Source organism: Vulpes vulpes, chromosome 10 (genome assembly GCF_048418805.1).
Source record: "Vulpes vulpes isolate BD-2025 chromosome 10, VulVul3, whole genome shotgun sequence".
Lineage (NCBI taxonomy): Eukaryota > Metazoa > Chordata > Mammalia > Carnivora > Canidae > Vulpes > Vulpes vulpes.
Window position 1 is genome coordinate 79,676,682 of NC_132789.1, and position 22,732 is coordinate 79,699,413.

The 22,732-nt window shown below is 42.3% G+C and overlaps 2 long non-coding RNA genes across 4 annotated transcripts in view; one reads left to right on the forward strand and one right to left on the reverse strand.

Moving 5' to 3' along the window:
* Positions 1-20,176, reverse strand: part of LOC112930684 (uncharacterized) — a 200,575-nt gene extending 180,399 nt beyond the window's left edge. For all 3 annotated transcript variants that reach the window (XR_011994959.1, XR_003237184.2, XR_011994960.1), the window contains exons 1-2: positions 19,519-20,176; positions 6,486-6,588 (exon numbers count right to left, since the gene is read on the reverse strand). This is a non-coding gene — a long non-coding RNA (uncharacterized lncRNA). The remainder of the gene's footprint in view (positions 1-6,485; positions 6,589-19,518) is intronic.
* On the forward strand, positions 18,633-20,405 carry LOC140594235 (uncharacterized). The gene is made up of 2 exons (XR_011994961.1): positions 18,633-18,746; positions 19,490-20,405. It is a non-coding gene; the product is annotated as an uncharacterized lncRNA (long non-coding RNA).
* Positions 20,406-22,732: the final 2,327 nt, after the last annotated feature.

A 22,732-nucleotide genomic window follows, 5' to 3' on the forward strand; every position in this document is an offset into this window, starting at 1 on the left:
AAGAATGAAGTCTTGCCATTTGCAATGAGATGGATGGAACTAGTGGGTATTATGCTAAGTGAAATAAGTCAGTCAGGGAAAGACAATTATCATATGATCTCACTCATGTGGGATTTAAGAAACAGAACAGATGAATATAGAGGAAGAGAAGGAAAAATAAAATAAGATGAAAATTGAGAGGGAGACAAACCATAAGACACTCTTAACTCTAGGACCCAAACTGAGGGTTGCTGGAGGGGAGGGAGGTAGGGGGATGGGGTAACTGCGTGATAGGCATTCATGAGGCCACTTGATGGAATGAGCACTGGGGGTTATATAAGACTGATGAATCACTGACCTCTACCTCTGAAACCAGTAACACATTACACATTAACAAACAAATGTACCTGGGCTGGGGCAGGGGAAATATATTCTACCTCTGAAACTAATAAAAAAAAATAGTTCCATCCACTTCTTTCCTTTTTAATATGATTCGATATTCAATAAAAAGCTCTATTGGGTAAATTCAACAAACAATAACAAACAATAAAATTGATGCCTTGATTCACACTAGATCTAGTTGCTGGACAGGAATGGAAGATGAAGGGCAGATGTCCACTTCTGATTTGCCTTTTCCCTCTCTTCTCAGGAGAACGGTGGTCACAGCCCCCACCACCCCCCTAACCCCCCACCCCCACCCAGCTCAAGGCCACAGAACACTGCTGGCCCCTCCTTGCTCCAGCTGTTCAGACCATCAGTGACTAGAGAGTCGTGAGGTGACTTCACATGAGAAAATACTCTCGACCAATGTCAGAAACTAGAATGAGCATGGTGGGGAAGTAACCCCAAGAATTGGGGAGCAGATGCTGAAAGGTCATGAGGCAGCATTGGGGCCCAAGGGGCTGTGGTGACTGCAGACAATGGTAAAGAAACCAAGGAGGCCACTGAACGGAGAGGAGAATGGAGGCCCATTAAGGGAAGCAGAGGCCCTGTGCCCACCAGGCAGAGTCAAAGAAAGGTGGTCTCTTGCATGGCAGCCAGTCCTGCGGGCTCTCTGGGAGTTGGCTTTCTGATTCCAGTGACATGTACGCTCAAAATAAAGATCTTTATTTCTGAAAATTTGAAAAGCTTTTACTGCTTTATGATCCAAAAATCCTTAATTAAAATGGACGCCAAAAATATTCTCACTATGAGAATTGAGTGTGGGACATCCCCAGAGTCACAGACAAGAGACAGGACCTCCTAGAGGACTAGTCCCATGCTCTTGCCTTCAGGAATATTAATGATATTAATGGCAATGCCTTTTATTTAAATGATACAGTATTCTAGAGTCCACAAAAAAAGACTGATTACACATAATCATCTGCAGGGTAGGGATAATATTACTTACTTTATATTTTTGTTGTGGAGATGAAATGAGTAAACACAGGAAAAGTCCTTAGACTAGCACCTCCCACATAGTAGGTGCTCAATAAATAGGACTTGACTCTATGATCATAATGGAATGGCTCACACTCAGTGAATGTGATGGGTACAACTTCTACATCCACAGTCAGGTGTTCCTGACTTGGGGAAACCCGAGGCCTATCAAGGTTTATCTACAATACAGGCATCAAATAAATAGTTGCTCTTTGTTTTATGCCCTGCAAACAGCTTTATTTTTTTTAATGTATTTATTTATTTATTTATGAGAGACAGAGAGAGAGAGAGAGAGTCAGAAACACAGGCAGAGGGAGAAGCAGGCTCCTTGCAGGGTGTCTGACGTGGAACTTGATCCCAGGTCTCCAGGATCACACCCTGGGCTGAAGGTGGCACTAAACCACTGAGCCACCCGAGCTATCCTGCAAATAACTTTAAATGAAGCTATAATACAGAGGGGCACACAATAACCATAGGTCTTCTAGCATCTTGAGAAATTAGTCTATGCCTCCTCTGTGCCTGTCCACAGCCTCCTGGGGCACTGAGTGTGCTGTTTTGCAACCCTTTGGACAATGATCTGTCCCCATGCCTCAACCCAAAACCATCAGCTACCTCAGTACCAGAACTATCCTTGGAGTAGCACAGAGTCAGTTGATTTTAATTGAATAAGAGTCTGCTTCTCACACAGTGCTGCTTTCTTAGTTTTTGTTGATGCTTAAGTTGGTCCTAGTTTTCAGTGCCATGAAAGGATTTTATTCCTTGTAGTTTTTAGAGTTTATGTCCCCCCCACACACACACACACACACACTCTGCCCCATGGTGAGTTTTCTGTTTACGAGGTACATAAAGCTCAGTGGAACCCAGAGTAAACAACCAGGAATTAAAATGGCTTCCACCAAAACACCCCTAACACTTCCATACCATTCTAAGCCCTGAGCTCTAGGAAGATGGAGGGCAGGAGAGAAAAGTAAGCAAAGGGGTAGAGAAGAGAAAAACAGAAGTGAAAGTGAGAAAGATGGTGGAAGACGTTCACACTCATTCGGGCATGACAAAGCAAAATTAATTAAAAGTACGAAAAGGAAGAATTATAAAGTGTCCACATCTCTTTCCCACCAAATCCAGAAGAATGTCTCACTGGTTAGATAGAATATAGATATAATGTATATAGTAATAATAATTATTATGTTATCTGTTTATAAGACATTATATATGTATTAGAGAGAAACAGAGACAGAGAAAGATCGAGAAATACCAATCAAAAATCAGTATGGAACCCTTTGAAATCTTTTATTAGATGCAAACCTTATTCTAAAAACTACTATAACTCTGCAAATATGAAATCTGCCATGTTTAAAAAAATCTATCAACCAGAAACATACTCCTCACTTTTTAAAAAAGCCACTACACTACTTTTGGCTGATTTGATTTTGCCCAAAGTAGATTTTTCTTCATCATTAACATATTTCATTCATATTAATTCCATGTAGAGCAATTTTGAGATTAAAATAGCTTTCCATCAAAGCTAGAGTCCTCAAAGCCAATAGTGCTAAATGTTAATGGATTCTGCCCTCATTAATCCGGGGTATGGGAAGGTGGCTGGATCATTTTGAAACTTCATAAAAACTTCATAGACATCAAATATTGGGAGTTAAGCGTGAAGAGATGAAGGTATAGAGACCTTCTAGATAAACTTTCCAAAGTTAGGCTTCTCTCCTGGTTTACCTAAGACAAAGGATTCTCTAGGGAATACAGTAAATTTTAACTTTTGTGTGGCCTTTTCATCTGTGTGTGTGTTTTTTAGCAAGCACCCTGGAAGGGCAAATGCTTCCTCCTCCGTGGAACCATGTAGATTCAGAAAAAAGCCATCTTCCATTGAGAAGACAATTGTTTTCTATAGAGACAAGAAACAAATGGCCATGACCCGGGTCACCTCCTCCCAGCAGGCTTTTGCTGCGGCATCCTCTGAGCAAACACAACAAAGTCCAGAGCAGTCAATCCTGCGCCGCACACTGGGCCCCTGCAGTTGTGCTCTGCTATTTACCCTTCCTATTAATCTGTCAATGTTGTAGTCAAACATGCAAAACAATATGGTGGGTGCATAGTTTGATTGGCCATTGCTAAGTAACTTGGGCCAAAGATGAAGAAATGGAACTTCCACCCAACAAAATGTGAGGCCCAATTTGATTGTAAGGAAATGTTCAACAATACCAGGGCATGACAATTTTTCAGGGTGGTTGTCATTTAGCATCCCCCTCACCAGAAAAGAGGGGTCCCAATAAATGGCATTCAGCTCTAGAATCTAAAAATTCAGGTCGTGTTGCTGTCCCCATCACCATGGGATAGGACTATCTCGGAGTTTTTTAGAAGAAGGTGTCTGTTAATGAAGAGACTATTAAGGGATTTGGTCTGGCTCACATTGAACCCCTGAGACATTCTTTGAACTGAAAACTAAAAGTCCTTGTTTCAACACTCCCTGAAAATGCGCATGCTGAAGTTTATAGCTCCATGGTTCCAAAACGTAATCCAAATTATCGAACATTATGAAACGTATAGGTATTGAGCAGCTCATTTCTTCACTCCACTTCCTCTTCTCCTGGCCCAGGTAAAGCCTGAGAATCCTTCTCCACACAAAGATCTAAGTAGTCACTCCCATTCTACTGATACTGGTACAAACCATGGAGCCTCTCTGTTGTTCTAGCCAGTCCTCGAGCCTCAAGTGAACAAATGTATCAGAATATAAATTTGCAGATGATAAAAAACATTCTTTCCTTCGAATGCTATACAGCATGCATGTTTCCTTCTGTGTGTATTCAGAAACCAGGTTGAATGGCAGGAGTAACTAGCTTTAATGAATCTGGGGTATTAAGACACAGTACAGCAAAGGGAAAGAGAGGATGGATATTGCAATTAGGCTGACTTAGGGTCAAATTCCCTCATTTGACCCTATTTACTAGCTACTTGTGCTCTGGTAAGTGTTTAACTTCTCTGAGATATGTTGGTTCATTTGTAAAACAGAGAAAATAAAGAATGAAGAAAAAAATGTATCATGTGTAAGTGAGGACTTCTCAACTCCCATATCTGTTTCATTTTCTCTGATGGCTTATTTCCCCACAGATCACAGGACGCTGTGGCCTCACATCCTCGGTAGTTTCTGAACCAGGAGAAAAAGGAAACTTCTCTTCCCAGCCTGAGCTCAAAAAAACTGACAAGAAGAATTCTGATTGGCTTGACTTGAGTTTACGTGTCAACCTGTGGACTCCCACTCTGGCCCAGACAGAGTCCCATGGCCATCCACAGCCAGAATGCTGTGGCCCAGCTACCCCTGGAACTACTCAGTGGGGCTAGGTAGGAGTCGTTTCCCAAAAGCAGTGTTGCAGAAGGGGAATACTTTTCTGGGGTAGACGAAACAGTAGATGCATGCTCTGTGGTGTCACAGAGTGAGAAGGTTAAATAAAATGATCCATGTGAAGGAACTAGTACCTGGCCCTTAGGGAGCCTTTCCATAGATGGCAACCAAGACGATGAGAATTATTATTGTCTTCATTATTATCAATCTCTAGTTTCGAAATTTATAACCAATAGTCGTAGTGTTGACAGAAGCATAGTGTTTCACATCAAGTTCGTCACTCCCTGGTGTTAGCCTTAATCTGGTGACTCGGATTATAGACTCAAAAGGCACTCTCAGTGAAATAACTGGGTGCAACGGTCATACTTTTTGTACTTCAATTTGAATTCAACTCATAATTCAAATTACAGAGATTCCACTTTGGTCCAGTTCACTGAAGTAAAGGATGAAAGTAAGAAGCTGATTCGCTCATGGATTGATTGGAGCTGCTACGTGCCCGGCACAGGGCTAAACCCTGGGTGATACAGGGGAGAAAAAGTGGTCAAGTGAGTGATACATAAGGAGCTTATATCCCAGAGAGGGAGCTGGAGAGTAGTGAGCAGCACTATGAGAAACAGAAAAACATAATAGGAGGTTGGAAAGCACAAAACAGACCTTAGGTAGAGGTAGGCCCTCTGAGAAAGGGACACCTAAGCAGAGATAGGAACGAAGTAAAGGGAACAACCTTAAAGGGAACAGCATCGTACGCCGAGGGAACTGTGAGTACTGGGTCTGGAGTGTGACAATGTGGCCAGAGCAGTGAGCTGGCGAAAGGGATGGGAAGTGGTGTTAGACAGCATGCCTACCCCCCCCCAGGGGGTCCATGTTCTAATCCCCAGAACCTGAGAATATGTCACCCCACATGGCAAACAGGACTCCGCAGATGTGATTAAGTCAAGGAACTTGTGATAGGACATGATCACAGATTATCCAGATGAACCCAGTGTAATCATAAGGGTTCTCAAGAGGTTAAAAAGGGAGGTAAAAGAAGAAGTTAGAGGGATGTGATTCAAGGAAGACTCAATCTGACATCACTGGCCTTGAGGGTAGAATAAAAGTGACATGAGCCAAAAACTGCACTGCCTTAGAAGCTGGAAAAGGCAAGGAAATAGAGTGTCCCCTAAAGTCTACAGAAGGAATATAACTTTGCCAACACCTTGATTTTAACCCAGTAAGACCCATGTCAGACTTACAGAACTGTAAAGTAATAAATTTGTGGTTTTAAGCCACTAAGTTTGTGGTGATTTGTTACACTAGCAATAGACAACTAATACACTATCGTTCTTAACATTACCAGATGATTTTTGCTTTCTTTCCATGCCAGAAAGTTTCTTTCTGTCTCTAAAAGCCTTGATTTGCACAACTTGTCAGGAACAACATCAATTACTTTAAAGTGAGTACAAATGCCCCACATTAATGCTCTGGGGTCACCATACAAATACACAAAAGAAAGAATGGAAAATGAAACATGGGCTGTGTCTCCAGGTTTTCTTAGCTGAGGTATAATGTGTCCCTAGGATGGCAAAAAATATATATATTTTTGAGGGCTTGTAAAATTATGCTATAACTTATAATAATGTGGATAAATATGGAAACCAAGAGAATGTTCCAAAATCTAACAAATGGCATTAAACCAAGAATCAAAATTATTGGCTGAAATGAAGCTTAAAAATGTAAAGGTGTATTATCTCTCACACAGTACCTGCATCTTCATTGCAAAAGCTCTGATATGTAGTCAGCAAGATGCTCCTTCTCTCGTTGATCCATGGTACGTCACTTAGACACCCATTTGGTGAGTTCAACTCCTTGTAAATGATGGATAGAGAAAGAAGAGCAGGTTTACAATGATGCAACAATGGGGAAATCTTAAAAATTTAAGATATTGAACCATCCTATGAACATATTTTTTTCCCAGGGACGTCAATAAAATTATATACCCTTCTGTGTGAAGTTTATGAATACCACCTTTTGTAAGATACAAACCTTGGTATTGTTGAGTTTTCTGTTTATTTGATTTTGGTTGTTTTGCATTATAAGTGATATCTTTCAGATTAAAATTTTTCTAGTAACTTCCAGGATATAGAAATGTGATTCAATTTTATGCACTGTTTAAGATTTTATTTATTTATTTGAGAGGGAGAGAGCATGGGGGAGAAGGACAGAGAAAGAGGGACAAGTAGACTCTCTGTTGAGCAGGGAGCCCATTGCAGGGTTTAATCCAGAACCCTGGGATTATGACCTGAGCCAAAGGCAGATACTTATCCAGCTGAGCCACCCAGGAACCCCCAGTTTTCTACACTGTTCTAAAACAGCAAGCTAGCTCAACTATCATATTAATTCTGGATTATATGCCTGTAGATTATTTGGGTTTTTGACATGAACATTTGCATCACTTGCTAATAGTGACAGTTTTGTTTCTACCTTTCCTTTTTTTGTGCTTTAAATTTCTTGTCCTATTGCACTAGCTTACATCTCTTAAATAGTGTTGAACAGCTGTGGGGGCAGCGGGCATCTGTGTTTTTCCCACAGATACATTTATTCTTTATTTTTATTTAAAGCAAATAAAGGTTGCTCACACAGGCTCCTGTGAACTCTATGAATCATCAGAATTTACAAAGTATCGTAGGTAAAGAGGGAAACCCTAGTGAAACTGTTTGATACACTATGGTATATCCAGAAAATGGAATATTATTCATCAGTAAAAAGAAATAAACTGTCAAGTCATGACAAGATGTGGAGGAAGGTGGGGCAAGATGGCGAAGGAGTAGGGGTCCTCAACTCACGTGGCCCCACCAACTTACATAGATAATTTTCAAGCTGTCCTGAAAAAATATTAATTCAACCTGAAATTTAAAGAGAGAACAACTGGAATGCCACAGAGAGAAGGGTTTTTGCTTCTAACAAGGTAGGAAGGTGAAAATAAAAAATAATCTAGTGAGAGAGGGGCTCCGCTAGGAGCCAAGGCTAAAACCAGGCAGCGAGAGTATCCGTGACAGGAAAGCCCAGCCCTGGAGAAGCAGGAACTTTACAAATCTGCACCTGATCCTTTCCGGACCTAAAGGCACTTAGCAGGGAAATCAAGCAGAATCACAGGAGGGACACTGGAACCTCCAGTCTCCCAGAGTCATTAATAGAGGAAGTGTGACCAGGGTAAGTAAAGCACACCACACACCGCGGGCCAATCTCGGTACAGGGCTGGAGCTCGCACCCGGCGGGGCCTCGGTCTCAGTCGGGCAGGGGCTCAGGATGGAAGGGGCTGTGCCCTGCTGCCTTTGGGAGCCCGATTCCAGCAGCTCAGGGCCCGGATCCCAGGGCATTGAGTGGACACAGCCCAGGATCCTGTGTTCCCCCCCAGGACAGGCAGAGGCCGGGAGGGCACAAGACAGTGAGGAGTCTCCTGCCGCGGGGCACCCCCAAGCTGTGCAGGTCAGCGCCCCCACCGCCCCGGGAGCACCTAGGCCAGTGTGGACTGGGAGCTGCGGTAGTTACTGCAGGAGCTGACTCCAGAGCTAGAAACCTGGCCGCCCCCAGTGGTGGTGTTCCTCTTCGTTTCACCATGTGCCTGGGAGGGGCAGGGCCACAGGGAACAGAGGACTCACGGGGTAAACAGCTCACACTGAGCCGGGTACCCAGCACGTGGCGGGGCAGCTCCCCCAGGTGCACACACCTAAGAATCAGCACATCAGGCCCCTCCCCCAGAAGACCAGCTGGAAGGACACGGGAAGAGCAAGTGCCTTGACCAAGCAGCTCTGGAAAGCTCCAGGGGAAGTTGAGAGATATACAAAATATGGAACTAGAGGGTACTGCTCCCATTGCTTTTTCTCACTTTTTCCAGTACAACTCATCTTTATATGAGGCTGTCAAATTCCAATTTTTTTCTCTTTTCTCACCTTAACTACAATACTTTACCACCTCTTCATTTTTTTTTTTCTTAAAGATTTTATTTATTCATTCATCAGAGACAGAGAGGGAGAGAGAGAGAGAGAGAGAGAGAAAGAGATTGAGAGAGAGAGAGGCAGAGACACAGGCAGAGGGAGAAGCAGGCTCCATGCTGGGAGCGCGATATGGGACTCTATCCTGGGACTCCAGGATCATGCCCTGGGCAGAAGGCAGGCACTAAACTGCTGAGCCATCCAAGGATCCCCAGTTCTTCATTTTTAAGATTCTTCCTTTTTGGCTTTCATATTTCTGCAATTACACATCCTAGATTTATTTTCCACTTCTAGATTGCCTTCAACAAACTCAACTTAATTTTGGGAGATATACAAGATATGTTTTCTTTGTTTTGTGTTTTTTGTTTTCTCTGCCTCGTTTTGTTCTACAATGGCAGAAGTTAATATCTTCTAAAACGTGACCAGCATGCAACCACAACCAAGTGGTATACCGTGCTGGTTCATTCTGTGAGATTCCTCATTCCCATTCTGCCCCCCTCTTTTATCACATTTATGTTTTTGGTGGTCAGTGTTGGGGCTTTCTACAAGTATTTCTGGCTTCTATAAATTTGGGACTGAGCATCTTCTATCATACAGAACTTAATATACTCAGAACCACGAGGATTATTACCCTGTAGGATCCCTCAGGTAGACTACATTCTCCCTCCATTACAACTTCATCACCACCACAATCTCCTACTCCCTCCCCATTTTTTCTTCTCTCTTTTCTTTTTTTCCCCCTCTTTACTTTTGCTTTTTTTTTTTCTTCTTTTTTTTCTTCGACTTTGGGATTCTTGGCCTTTTATTTTTTACTACTGGTTTTAAATTTTGTTTTTCACTATAGTGGTACTTTTATTTTGTTCTGATCTTCGTTTTCAACGTGATAGATCATGTCAATAAGAGAAAAAACAAGAATCACATGATCCTCTTAATAGATGCAGAGAAAGCATTTGACAAAATACAGCATCCATTCCTGATCAAAACTCTTCAGAGTGTAGGGATAGAGGGAACATTCCTCAGCATCTTAAAAGCCATCTATGAAAAGCCTACAGCAAATATCATTCTCAATGGGGAAACACTGAGAGCCTTTCCCCTAAGATCAGGAACATGACAGGGGTGTCCGCTCTCACCACTGCTATTCAACATAGTACTAGAAGTCCTAGCCTCAGCAATCAGACAACAAAAAGAAATAAAAGGCATTCAAATGTTCAAAGAAGAACTCAAACTCTCCCTCTTCGCAGATGACATGATACTCTACATAGAAAACCCAAAAGACTCCACCCCAAGATTGCTAGAACTCATACAGCAATTCGGCAGTGTGGCAGGATACAAAATCAATGCCCAGAAATCAGTGGCATTTGTATACACTAACAATGAGACTGAAGAAAGAGAAATTAAGGAGCCAATCCCATTTACAATTGCACTCAAAAGCATAAGATACCTAGGAATAAACATAACCTGAGAGGTTAAGGATCTATACCCTAAAAACTACAGAACACTTCTGAAAGAAATGGAGGAAGACACAAAGAGATGGAATAACATTCCATGCTCATGGATTGGAAGAATCAATATTGTGAAAATGTCTATGCTACCCAGGGCAATTTACACATTCAATGCAATCCCTAACAAAATACCAGGGACTTTCTTCAGAGAGTTGGAACATATAATCTTCAGATTTGTGTGGAATCAGAAAAGACCCCAAATAGCCAGGGAATTTTGAAAAAGAAAACCAGAGCCGGGGGCATCACAATGCCGGATTTCAAGTTGTACTACAAAACTGTGATCATCAAGACACTTGGTACTGGCACAAAAACAGACACATAGGTCAATGGTACAGAATAGAAAACCCATAAACGGGCCCTCATCTCTATGGTCAACTAGTATTCAACAAAGCAGGAAAGACTATCCACTGGAAAAAGGACAGTCTCTTCAATAAATGGTGCTGGGAAAATTGACCATCCACGTGCAGAAGAATGAAACTAGACCATTCTCTTGCACCATACACAAAGATAAACTCAAAATGGATGAAAGATCTAAATGTGAGACAGGAATCCATCAAAATCCTAGAGGAGCACACAGGCAACACCCTTTTTGAACTTAGCCACACCAACTTTTTGCAAGATACATCCATGAAGGCAAGGGAAACAAAAGCAAAAATGAACTATCGGGACTTCATCAAGATAAAAAGCTTCTGCACAGCCAAAGAAACAGTCAACAAAACTAAAAGAAAACCTACAGAATGGGAGAAGATATTTGCAAATGACCTATCAGATAAAGGGCTAGTATCCAAGATCTATAAAGAATTCATTAAACTCAACAGCCAAGGAATAAACAATCCAATCTTGAAATGGGCAAAACACATGAACAGAAATTTCACCAAAGAAGACATAGATATGGTCAACAAGCACATGACAAAATGCTCCGCATCACTTGCCATCAAGGAAATACAAATCAAAACCACAATGAGATTCCACCTCACACCAGTGAGAATGGGGAAAATTAACAAGGCAGGAAGCCACAAATATTGGAGAGGATGCAGAGAAAAGAGAACCCTCTTGCACTGTTGGTGGGAATGTGCACTGGTACAGCCCCTCTGGAAAACTGTGGAGGGTCCTCAAAGAGTTAAAAATAGAACTACCGTAGGACCCAGCAATTGCACTGCTGGGGATTTGCCCCAAAGAGACAGATGCAGTGAAAAGCCGAGACACCTGCACCCCGATGTTTCTAGCAGCAATGTCCACAACAGCCAAACTGTGGAAGGAGCCTCGGTGTCCATCGACAGAAGAATGGATAAAGAAGCTGTGGTCTATGTATACAATGGAATATTACTCAGCCATTAGAAACGACGAATACCCACCATTTGCTTCGACGTGGATGGAACTGGAGGGTAATATGCTGAGTGAAGTAAGTCAATCGGAGGAGGACAAACATTATATGGTCTCATTCATATGGGGAATATAAAAAATAATGAAAGGGGTTAAAGGGGAAAGGAGAGAAAATGAGTGGGAAATATCAGAGAGGGTGACCAAACATGATTGCCTGGGAAACGAACAAGGGGTAGTGGAAGCGGAGGTGGGTGGGAGGATGGGCTGACTGGGTGACAGGCACTGATGGTGGCACTTGATGAGATGAGTACTGGGTGTTATACTATATGTTAGCAAATCGAATTCCAATAAAAAAAGATTTAAATAAAAGAAAAGATGTGGAGGAACCTCAAATGTTTATTACTAATGGCAAGAACCCAATCTGAAAAGACTACACACTGTGTGATTTCTACTGTATGCACTACATATGGCATTCTATAACAGGCAAAACCATTGAGACATTAAAAAGATAGTGGTTGCCAGGAATTCATAGGGATGAGATGAATAGGCAGCACATAGATTATTTTTGGAGCACTGAAAATGCTCCATATCATACCATAATGATGGACACATGTCATCGTACATTTGTCCAAACCCATGGAATATACAAGACTGAGAATGAACCCCTATGGGCTTCGTCTGACAATGATGTGTCACTGTAGGCCCATCGTTTAAAATGACTGTACAATGCTGGTGAAGGACACTGACCATGGGGGAGGCCAGGCTCCTGTGTGTTTGGGTATATTGGATATCTCCATACCTGCCTTCAGGTTCTGCTATAAACCTAAAACTACTACAGAGCTTCTCCGAATGAAATAATCTCTACATTTTCGTGTGTTTTATTATCATATTCATTTTGGTATGAATTTTTTAATTATGGTATTGAGTCTTGAACTATGAACTATTTCAATCAAAAGGAAGTTAAGACAGGAAATTGCATGCAAAAGTGCTGAAAAAGTAAAGAAGCACTGTGTGGAATTGCAAAAAATAAGAGGAGGTGATACAGATGACGAGGAGCTAACGCTCATAGAATGGAGCTCCCAAAACAATATAAGCTTCAGCCTTTATATAAGTTATATATGCTTGATTGTCTGATGTAAACAGGAATTTAGACATTTCTCCCACCAAATACAATGTTTGTTGTATTTTTATTTACATATTTATTCTTTGTAGATTATCAGATTAAATAAATTCCCTTCTATTTCCAGTTTGCAAAGCCTTTTGGGTTGGGGTGAGTTGTTTGTTTGCTTTTTAATCAAAAAGAAATGGTGAATTTTATCTTTCTCTGCATGTGGTAAGATGATCGTATTTTTCCTTTTAACTTGTTAAAGTGCTGTTATATTAATCAAATTTCCAATATTAAACCGAATGAGCCATCATAGAAAAAACAACTTAGTCATAATGTATTTTCTTTTTAGCATATGCCTGGATTTTGTCTTTTGATATTTTCTTTTATTTGGTTTTATTTCTTTAATGATCATGTTGAAATTGACTTTTTCCCCCTTATAATGTCCTTGCCTTGCTTTGTTATCAAGTTATGTAAGCCTCATAAAATGGCTTGCCAAATATTCTCTTTTTCTGATTGCTCAATAGAATTGGTATAGGATTGAAATACCTGACCCTTAAATAATTGGATGACTATATTGGCAAAACCATCTTCTGATGTTGTTTGTATGGGAAATTTTTTAACTACTCATTTATTTAATGGTTATAGGGCTATTTATGTTTTTTATTTCTTTTGAGTCCATTTTGGGAAATTGTGTTTTTCTAAGAAATTTTTGTTTTTTAAGTTTCCAAATTTGACACTGAAATGTATGTAATATCCATTTGTGTTTTTAATTTATTAAATATGAGTGTATGTTCCTTTTAAAATTCTCAATAAAATTTATATTGCATTTCTCTTTTTTCTTGACAAATCTTTCCAGAGGCTTATCAATTCTATTACCCTTTTCAAAGAACCAACTTTTATCTTTATTGATCCTATATTTATATGTTTATTTTCTGATTCATTAGTTTGGGTATTGTGTTTTTTAAATTATTGTCTTTCTTATATATTTTGGGAGTTTATTCCATTGTTATTAACTCACTGATATTTGGTTTTTAAAATATTTTATGCAGCATATTTGGTAAGTTCACATAATAATATGGAATAACTAGTCTGTAGTTCCCTTGGAAATAGAAAACCCTTATTGTATTTTTCAATTTATCTTTATTAACAACTTTAATAATTAAATTTTGCACTCTTATTTAGCATCCAATTAGTTAATTCAACATGATAATTTTTCTATTAATTTTTCTCAGATTTTGTTGGTGAGCAACATGTTATTTCTAATTAATTATCTTTTTCTTCTTTTCTTTTCTACTGGCTATACTACTTTTTTCTGTTTCATGTCTTTTTTAATTTCCTAGAATTTTCAGAATAATCTAAAATAATAGTAACAATGTAGGTATCTTCATCTTATTTGTGATTTAAAAGTCCTCCAGTATGCCTGAGTGACTCAGTGGTTGAGCGTCTGCCTTTGGCTCAGGTCATGACCCCGGGATCCTGGGATCAAGTCCCACATTGGGTTCCCTACATGGAACCTGCTTCTCCCTCTGCCTGTGTCTCTGCCTCTCTCTCTCTGTCTCAAATAAATAAATAAATAAATAACCTTTTAAAAAAAAATCCTCCAATATCATACATTAAGATAGATTCTTTATTATGTCAACTAAACACCTATTTGTAATTTATTTTAAAGAATGTATAAGAGGGATACCTGAGTGACTCAGCAACTTATGTGTCTGACTTCAGCCAGGTCATGATCTCAGGGTCATGGAATCGAGCCTACATTGGGCTCTTCACTCAGTGGGGAGTTTGCTTGTCCCTCTGCCCACCCCCCCATTCATACTCTCTTAGTTTCTCTTTCAAATAAATAAAATCTTTAAAATTTTTTCTATAAGGAATAGGTCCTTGTATGTTATCAAAATGTTTGGTGTTTAATAGCATTTTCACATAACTTTTCTGGTTCATCCACCTACTGTAATATATTCGATTCCTACAATTTCTGATGTTAAACTATCCTGAAATAATATCTACTGGGTATATAAAATATAACATAGTATATTTATATTACTTATGTATCATATAAGATAAATATAGTTTATGTCCACTAATGAATTCAATGTGTTCACAAGGTTTTTAGAACACTGGCATTCATATTCATGCAGTAAAATAGTTTGTTAATTTTGTTTTATTATACTACCTTTGTCAAGTTTGACTATCAAATAAATTAGGAAAATTTCACCAGTTTTTATGTCTTAAAACAATTTCTATAATGTGAAACTTCTAATTCTTTAGAACATCAAAAGTACCCATTTGTGGGATGCCTGGGCGGCTCAACAGTTGAGCATCTGCCTTCAGCTCAGGGTGTGATCCTGAGATCCTGGGATCAAGTCCCACATTAGGCTCCCTGCATGGAGCCTGGTTCTCCCTCTGTCTCTGCCCCTTCTCTGTGTCTCTCATGAATAAATAAATAAAATATTTTTAAAAAAAGAAAGTACTGATTTATTAAACTGTCTGGGATCAGAGCCTTTTTCAGTGTTAATTATTTGAAAACATTTTTCATTTTTGTCATGACTGCTGTTCAAGTTAGGTCTTCCATCTCCCCTTGAGTTAATTTTAATTGTTTTGCCTATTAATCCAATAATTTTGTTGAGACTTTTGGATGCATTATGACAAAATTCTACGTAGTGTATTTTTATATTTAAAATCTTTTCATGTATGCTAGCAAGAGGAAATTGGCTTATCCCTTCCATTTCCTTGGAATTACAGGTACAGTAGCTTCTTTTTTGCTTCTCAGGAGAGAATTTTGAAACAAACATCTCTCCCCTCACGAAATAATTGGGCCAAATTTACTAGGAATTACATGGTTTTTAAAGCAGCTTAAGGGGGGCGGCACGGGTGGCTCAGCAGTTTAGCGTCGCCTTCAGCCCAGGGCGTGATCCTGGAGATCCGGGATGGAGACCCACGTTGGGTTCCCTGCACGGAGCCTGCTTCTCCCTCTGCCTGTGTCTCTGCCTCTCTCTCTATCTCCTCTGTGTATTCTCATGAATAAATAAATAAAATCTTTAAGAAAAAAAAAAGCAGTTTAAGGGTATATCGCTCACTGTGTCTTTATCTTTTTCCCTCTTCTGCCTTCTTGTGCCCAGACACAGGAGCCCTGGTTTCTGGCAAGCTCCTGACTGCTATATGGCAAGCAAAATTCATACATTTTGGCCAATATGCCTGCCAGCCATTCTTTTATCTACTCAGCTTCTCCACTGTGACCTGTGAGTTACCTCCAGTCAATGCAGATTGGAGAGAGTAGGAAACCCACACTAGCTTAAAAGTCAAGCCCCAATCCCCAATTCATTTTTGCCAGGGAGTACTGTACTTGGAGAGCCTCCTTTGCCTACATTAATGGAGCTGATAAGTTGATGCAAAGCAGATGTTTATTCTACGAAGCAGGACTCTGGAGGGGAGGAAGGAATTATTGACTTCCCAAATGTAACCCCTAACATATCAGAGACCTCTTTTCATTCTCAATTTTATGTGTTTGTGGCTTATCCTTTTTTCTTAAATCACCTTCCCAGGAATTTGCATGTCATTGTTGTTTCACAGTCTAGGATGAGAGATTCCATGTGGGTCAAAAGCAGCTGTAAAGACCTCAAATGCGTGGCTCTTTGAATCTTCCCTCTACTGTTACTCCAGTCACAGGGCACAGCTTCTGGCTTCTCCCGGACACCTACTCTCCCTCTAACAAATGATGTCCTTCCCCTGGACCAGGTTTCATATTCTGCATAGGCTTCTGCATATTCATGTCAACCATTTTATCATGCTCTTTACTGGCTCTTTCTCCAGCTCATGACTTTTCAGCTCCTCCTCTGATGCTACTTGCCAGGTGACTCAGGACACCTAGTTCAGAGTCAGGAGGCAGGGAATCTCACTAGCCCAGCTCATGCCTTCATGCCAAACCACATCACTGAGCCTCGGAAGTCTGGGGAATGACTATGGCCAGTCAAGATCTGCTCCTAGACCTACCATCTTCAGTCGTCCTCCTCAATGACAGCTCAAAATTAATGTGTTGAAACAGAATTCTTGATTCATACTTTTATTCAGTCCTGAATGTCCATAATGTCCCACTCCCCATCTCCATAATGTGCCCACCATGTGCCCAAGTTGTTCAGACCCATGTGCTCTTGTTGGTTTCTCCCTTTCTCCCATCACTTCACTCACACACTTTCATTCATCACATCTTATCATTCTTTCTCTAAGGTAGGTCCCAATATGCAATTATATAGCTCCCTCACTTAAAAATCTTCAGTAGCTCCCTATTTCCCTTAGAACAAAATCCAGTCTTTTCTCATGCCTGACACAGCTTTCCATGATCTGGTCCTAACACCTCCACCTGTTCTCACACTCTGCTGCCCCCACTCACAGTGTGCTAGGCATACCAGCTTCTCCGGGTGACTCACAAACCTTGAAGCTCTTTTCCTGCCTTTAGGGCCTCTGCACAAGATTCCACTTGCTTGCTCCTCCCTCTGTTCCTTCATTTGCTTTAGAAAGGCCATCTTCTCTAGAATAGTCTTTCCTTGGCCACTCTCTCCAAAGGAAATTTCCCCTGACTTGTATGTAATTATTTGTTTTATTGCCTCATGCTTTCATATTTTGCTTGTCCCCCAAATTACCAGGAAAGAAACTACAAAAAAAAAAAAAAGAAGGCAAAAGCCATAAAAAGAAGTGAAAATAAAATTTAAAAAAACTTCAAAAAAAAAGAGAAAAGGGAGGAAGCAAGAAATTGAAAGGAAATCAACTAAAATGATCAAACTTTTTGGAGAAGAAAGTTCATAAACACAGATGCTGTCCACCCTTCAAGAACATTCCAAACACTTATTTCTAAGTTTGGTGAAATGATTTCTAGTTTTTATGTACGTCAGTTCTCCTTGAACTCTGACAACTACAATATTGTCTAGTTTGAGAACTTACCAAAATGAAGGTTCAAAATGAATTATAAGCATTTGAAGAAATCATTAGGAGCTACTAGAAGAGTCTAATGCTTCCTTTCTCATTGTGAGTTTGCATAGCCAACATCCAAGACAAGTAATAAAATAAAACAACCCTCCCTTAGGGCTATGGGTACATGAGGCATCATTTCCCCACAACAGCCTGACCCCCTCACCTCCCTTTGTCCTCTTTGTAAATCACAGGTGTTCGTGGGCATAAAGCCCATCAGAAGAGTGTTTATTGTGAAGAATTCTTTCTTTGCAACTTGTTCTAAACCTGTTCAGAGAGTGCTCCATGCCGTAGACCAAATCTCCATAAAAATCAAGGAACAAGAAGTTTTCTGTACTCCTGCCCAGCAGTTGCACTATGACATTGGTTTCGACAGCTCTGTGACCCGGTATTATCCCAACTTCATTCACTAGTCTCTTTTTCTCTTTCTCTCTCTATTCCTTTTTTTAAAAAGCCTATTGGTATTTTTTTTTATCTACTGTAAAATGAAAAGGAGGAGGATTTTTTTTTTAAAGTACCCTGTGTGGCAGCTAGAAAAAGCTATCTACAGTTACTGCAGTAATGGTTTCAAAAAACACCTGCAAATCAAAGAAAGACACCATAGCAGTGTCTTCAGTGTTGTTTTTTGTGGGGTTTTTTTTTTCTTCCCTTAAAATTCCTTCTTGGCCATTATGGGGTAGGCTCGGGAATGAATTTATGTGACAGCTATGAAGTTAGTATTAAAATTGTGAATAGTGCCTAGCAGTTTTCATGGCCTCACTATGAGATTGCCTCAATTTGCCACACAGCGGTGAATAGGGTAAGGGGGGGTGGTGTCAGAATGAATGTGGGGGAGGAGGGTACGTGAATGGGAGGGTTTCCCGAGAGGGAGCAGCCCGGTAGTCCTGGGGGAAGAGTGATTTATTTTTGAAATTCCAGGAAGAAAGGCCAAGAGAAGCCGCCTAAGAGACCCTAAAGCACCGGGGGGGGGGGGGGGGGGGGGGGGGGGGCGTGGTGAGAGAGAAATACTGAGTCTGTGCACATTCAGCAAGTGTCAGCGCCAGGTCTAGAAGCAGGGACCGGGGAGGAGGAGGGCGAGGGGAAGGTGAGATGGTGACTCCGAAGCTCTGGTCTTTGAGACCGTCGGATGCCAGCAGGTACCAGAGGCCGGCGGGAGCCGCCGGGTGGACGTGAGGGCTCGGAAGGAGGGGGCTCGGCGGTTCCGTACGGGGAAGTGCACCGCCGCGGGGAGCTAGGACGGAGCTCGGGGCCCGCTGGGCGGGGGACAAGGTCTCCCGGCGAAGTCAAACAGAGGAAGGAAGGCTTCAGCCGCAGGGCGCGGAGCGCGCTCGGGAAGCCGCGGGGAGCGGGGCCGCAGGGAGCCTGGCGGGGAGCCCCGAGCCCCGAGCCCCGGGCCCGCCCCGAGCCCCGCCCTGCCCCCGCGCCCCCCGCGCCCCCCGCGCCCCCCGCGCCCGCACCCCCACCCCGGATTAGCATGCGGGCCGCGGAGGGCCGGCCGGGCGGGGGCGGGGGGGGCGGCGGTAGCATCGCGGCGCGGGGCGCATTGTGGGCCGCGCTCGCCTCCGCGGGGGACCATCTGCTCGCTGTCAATGCATCACCTGCTCGTCTGGGCCGTCGCCGGGGCAACGCGGGGCGGGGATTAAGGAGCGTGTGCGCCCGGGTCCAGCCGCGGCGGCGGCGGCGGGGGCGGGGGCGGGGCGCTCCTCGGGCACCCCCGCACCCCCCACCCCCGGGCTCGCACCGTCCGCCGCGAGGCCGCTCAGCGGTCGGCCGCCGCCTCTGGCTCTGCGGAGACCGCGCCGCCGCCTTGGCTCGCGGATTTGGCCGGCGTCCCGGCGGGGAGCAGACAGCGAGGATCTGGCCTTTTGAACCCACCCAGAGGGCGACCCCTGTGACCCTGGCGTCTACCTGGGACTTCGTGGGCCGTGTCCCCGGGTCTGCAGCCTCGCAGGGAAGCTGAGCCGCGCGGCCGTCCTGGGCGCCGCAGTCGCCGGGCAGCCACGAAGCGGTGCGCGTCGCGGAGACCCCCGGCCCCTGTCACCTGCACACAGATGACCTGCACACGGCTGCCGCCCAACGCCCCGCGCGGGAGCCTCCGACACCGGAGTACACGAGTGACACTGGCTCTTCGGGGGAGCACGGTCCCAAGGTCTATCAAAACGGGCTTCTTTTCCACGGAGAAAGCGGTTCTGGGGATGAAAACCCTCAGAACTGCTGAAACTTCCCTTTCCACCTACTCGTGTTCGTCTCACTGGAAATAATTGTGGACACAGGAGTACACTGAGCAATGCAGCCAACGGCAGGGGGCACAGCTAGGCTGCTGACGCCCACACAATACCAAAGTGCCTGCTCTGGGGCTGTCACCAGCAGGGACACTTCCTGCCCCTTACACCCCTTACCTGGTTTCCAAGGGACTCAGGGAAGCAAGGAGTCATTAAGCTCTGGTGCAGCTGGTAACAGACCACGTTTTCTTCCCCTCTGGACCGCCTAAGTACTATTATTTAACCAGAAGCAGCAAAAAGTTGAGTTTCACCAAATCCCAGACTGGACCTCGCAGACCCACATCTAAAACATTCCCAGCGTAAAATCCCAGCTTGTTTCTAAAGATCTCTGAGTCAAAAAGCCCCAAGCCTGTCTTGTTAGAGCTCATTCTAGGACCTGGCAACTCTTGAGACTCAAGTCAGTCTTTGACTAACTTAGTCATTCCAACCCCTTTTCCTTTCTGAAGAAAAGTGGTCTCTTTCCCAATCAACACTTTATGCTGAAGAAATAAATAAACTCTCCACTAACACTAATTTTCTCCTGTCTTTGACTCCAGCCATTTTTCTTTTCTAAATCAAATCCTTATCTAAAGTCACACCAAATACAAGTTGATAATATTGATTCTATGTATTTCTCCAAATAAAATCTCAGAATCGTCAAGTACAATTTCTCTAATCCTTTTATGATTTCTAGATATGAACATAAAAAATTAGACTAATTTCATGATTAAAATTATATTTTTAGAAGTTACTATTGCCACCGTTTATTTGCTGTTCCCATCATTTATATGCAAGAGAAGAAAGTCAACAATACAAATACCCATGTGTTTTGACATAATAGATGTAGGAAAAAGAGCAAGTGTGTAATGTATTAATTAATTAATAATTAAGTGTGTAAGTTAATAAATTACACACTTGCTCAAAGGATAAAGAAAATTCTACCCATTCCAAACTGTTGTTAATCACGACTTTCATGAAATAAAGATGAAAGTGATGAGAAGACACACTCTCTGCTTCACAAGGTACAGTTGACCCTGGAACAACATGGGGGCTTCAGGGCACTGACTTCCCACTGACCAGTCGAAAATCCACCTAGAACATTTGACTCCCCCCAAATTGACTACTAATAGCCTACTGTTGACCAGAAGCCTTACCTATAACATAAACAGGCAACATATTTTTGTATCTTATATTATTGTCTTCTTACAATAAAGGAGGCTAGAGAATAAAAAACATTGTTAGGAAAATCATAAAAGAGAAAATACATTTATAGTCTTGTAAAATATCTGTACGTAAGTGGACCCGTGCAGTTCCAACCCATGTTATTCCAGGGCCAGCTGCACTTCCAAACACGTAGACTCGTGGCATCATTCCTACCGAAAGCAAGATGAGTTTGAGCCCACCGTCCCCCCTAGCGACAAGGTAGCTGAGACTAAAGTACAAGTAACCAGCCCGAGACTGTTGCAGACAGTAGCTGGGGATGCCAAGGGCACTCTCCATGCCACTGCCCTCCCAGGGGAGCACTTTGCACACCATGAACACCTCAAAGCGCCTCTTCCTACTCCAACAGCTGCTGGCTTCACAGAAGAGATGAGAACTCTTCATCAATTCAACAAATAATCATTGAACACCTGCCACATGTCAGGCAAACTAGACAAAGTTCCCACCCTTATGGCACTCACTGTTTAGTAGGGGTAAATAAATTTTTAAAAAACAAACTCTTTTCTTTATTCATTTACCCAATGTCTTGAGCAACTAATCAAGTACTGTGATAAGGGGGTAAAAATATATCCATACATAAGATAGGGATATCTCTCTGAAAATAAGAAAAACACAAAAGAATTAGAGTACAGAGTTGTTAACTAGACAATATCACGGAAGTTAAGAGAAGGCATCAGATAAATTTGCTTGGATAGCACCACAGAGATGTCATCACCTGGGCTGTGGAGAGTTAGCAGTAGTGCCCAGAACCTAAAGCAGGGCCTGGCACATAGCAGGAGCTCAGAAATTGGTTGTTCAGTGAATGAATGGTGTGTTTCTCAAGTAGACAAAGGGAAGACAATCCAGGTAAAGACCTCACAGTAGGAACAAAGGCTGCAAGAAAGACTATGAAAGGGATGATAAATAACCAACTCACTACAAGCCAAACCATATAAGGAGAAGAAAGAGGAAAGTGGACTGTCAATGTGGAGGCACTCGGAGAAGGGATTTAAATGTCCTGCCAGGAGGGTGGACTTTACACATTTTCAAAACCAAAACGCTTACTTTAAATTGAGTCTTGCAAGGAACCCGAATATAATAAAATTGATCAAAGCAGAGCTGCCCCACTGGAAACAGGGATGGGACCTGCCTGACACCCTGCCTTCTGCCCACAGTCTCTCCATGTAGGCACTGCTGGGGAGCCCAGCAGGCCCTTAGATCGCTCTCTGAGAACCAGTGCCATGGTCAGTGTGCCGTCATTGAACATTATTGGATGTGACAACGCGAGTTTGATGGGAAGAAGTCAGGAAGAGCAGTCAGGAAGCTCCTGAAATTGCCAAGCACAAAATAGTGAAGATTTAAATTAGACGACTGACCAACATACTGAAATGAGAGATGAAGGTGGAAGCCTTGATATACATGGTCCTTCTGTTTCAAGGAAAATAATCTCACCTCTGGTACATCTGGATTCAGATATTTTAAAAAGATAATATTAACAAAGTACATCACAGCTGCTACTATGGCCAACACCTTCCCACTCTGGCAAATGTTTGTAAAAAAAAAAAAAAATTCCTTTGCAGGAACTGGTTAGAATATGGTTTGAATCTCAGGATATAAATTTTTGGATTCTAAGAGGAGCAAATGGAGAATTTAGAAAAATA